The sequence below is a fragment of the Eumetopias jubatus genome, unplaced genomic scaffold (assembly GCF_037043125.1).
Source record: "Eumetopias jubatus isolate StellerSeaLion01/CBP00866 unplaced genomic scaffold, mEumJub1_p1.0 scaffold_13, whole genome shotgun sequence".
Classification (NCBI taxonomy): Eukaryota; Metazoa; Chordata; class Mammalia; order Carnivora; family Otariidae; genus Eumetopias; species Eumetopias jubatus.
Genome location: NW_028274819.1, coordinates 12570850 through 12573217, shown reverse-complemented (window position 1 = coordinate 12573217; position 2368 = coordinate 12570850). Strand labels below are relative to the sequence as shown.

Here is a 2368-nt window from a genome sequence, read left to right as displayed (position 1 = left end):
GTAAATAATGTTGGGCCTGAATAAAGATAATTGGGGAAAAAAGAGCCTCCATTCAGAAGAGTCAGCAAAGGAAGACACACAGATTTCAGTTTAGAAATCTTTTTTTTTTTTAAAGATTTTATTTATTTATTCAGAAGAGACAGAGAGAGAGAGGCAGAGGGAGAAGCAGGCTCCTTGCTGAGCAGGGAGCCCGATGCGGGACTCGATCCCAGGAAGCTGGGATCATGACCTGAGGTGAAGGCAGACGCTTAACCATCTGAGCCACCCAGGCGCCCTCAGTTTAGAAATCTTATGGAATTGACAATAACTAGGCCCCTCAACCTGGTGATGGGATATATTTCTTTATGAGACCCTGATTTTTCTTTCTGGGGAAAACTCCATTATCCACTGTTTTCCTTACTACCTGGTCCAAGCTCTTAATTTTTTTTTCTTATCCATTAGTTTTTTCTTACCATTATTGAAGTACCTCAAGGAAAAAACTATGTGTAACACAATAGTAACAAGGAAGGTTTATTCATAAACTGCTTTCATTAAAAAAATATATTTGTTCTCCATTTTGGATGCTTGGACCTGCTACAAAATTAAAGAAATAAATAACATTCGAGTGATTGATATGCTTTGATACCCTATATGGCCATGAACATTGAGTTATGGCATGGAGTAGATTTAAGTGAGATGAAATAACTTTTGTGGATTTTAGATCATTAGAAGACTAAACCTAGAGAATATTTTGCCTTCTCAAAAAACTTCTTGATAGCATTCTTGACCTCTTTGTTCCTCAAGTTGTACACCATAGGGTTTAGCATGGGAATGACCATAGTATAGAACACAGATGTGATTTTGTCTGTGTCCATGGAATGATGGGAACTTGGCTGTAAGTACATGATGATGACTGTCCCATAAAATATGGAAACTGCAACAAGGTGAAAAGCACAGGTAGATAAAGCCTTCTGGTACCCCTCCCCTGACTGTATCTTCAAAATGGTTGTAAATATGAACAGATAGGAAATAAAGATAACAAAAAGTGCAAAAAAGATAAAGTTTGAAATAAGCACAAGAATCAGCTCATTAATGTCTTTATCTGAGCACGTCAGAGTCATGACTGCTGGAATATCACAGAAAAAGTGATGGACCACATTGGACAGGCATAAAGAAAAACAGAATGTGTCTACAATGTCAATAGCAGCAGTTAAAAAGGCAAAGACATAAGTGCATTGTAGGAGATGACCTTGTCTCCTATAAGTAATCCAGACATGACCTTGGGAGTGATTGTTGAGGAGTATCAAAAGTCCACCAGAGACAGGTTACTGAGGAAAAGGTACATGGGAATGTGCAGACGAGAGTCCAGCAAGATCAACATGATCATCCCCAGGTTCCCAACCAGAGTGACAAGGTAGATGAGAGTAAACATTAGAAAGAGAGGACTCTGCAGTTCTAATGCATTTGTTAGTCCCAGCAGGATGAATTCTTTCACCTCTGTGTTAGTCTTCATGGATGTGATTTGCATATCACAAGATGCTCTGCAGCAATGAAAAGGAACACACTGATGAACAGAAATGGGTTGCATAGAAATAGAAATGTACAAACATTATTTTATTAGAGCAATAATTTGTTCTTCAATATTCTCCATTTCTGAAGCATGTCATGGCAACACAATTTAGTGACAACTTATCTCCACAGTAATAAGCTTTTGGATAGGAAGTGTCCTTACAGATCAGCTTCCCAACTTCTAGATTTTGTATATGAGTAAGCGGAGTTGCAGGAAAGGCTAACGAGTTGTCCAAGTTCACATTCCTGGAATGAATCCATCTCCTATATCATATCTTTTAAATCTAATAGCTTACACTTCTACAGTGCTCTTGTGCCAGGTGCTCTATATGTATATATTCATTTAATCCTCTCATCAGTCCTATTAGATTGATTAGTTATTCTTCCCCTATAGGTATCTAGCAATTTGGCAACTGAGAGATCTAGTAATTTATTTACGGTTAGTTAGGTGTTAATGGACAACGCCAAGCTTTAGACCCAATCAAGAGGGTTCCCAACCTAAGTGTTGTTAATGAATTTGAATTGATTTTAATTTCATTCGATTTATACTTACTTGTCTCTATTGTACTGAACTTAATGCATGGAGTAGCATAGTTACATAATTCACAAATAAATGCATGGTAGATGCAGTGGGCTAAATGTAGCATCAGAGGCAAGTGTAATCAACAAAGGTAGTTCTGAACAGAAGGTACAGCATTGTATGTAAAGGCTTGGACTCTGAGAAGCATGTGTATACAATCACATATCATCCCTACCATTTACAATGGGAGACATTGGTCCTAACTTCTCTAAGTCTCTATCCACCAGCAAAATGAAAGTG

The 2368-nt window shown here is 37.8% G+C and overlaps 1 pseudogene; it reads right to left on the bottom strand.

Annotated features, from left to right (window-relative positions):
• Positions 1 to 704: 704 nt before the first annotated feature.
• Positions 705 to 1495, bottom strand: LOC114215350 (olfactory receptor 5B17-like; annotated as a pseudogene).
• Positions 1496 to 2368: the final 873 nt, after the last annotated feature.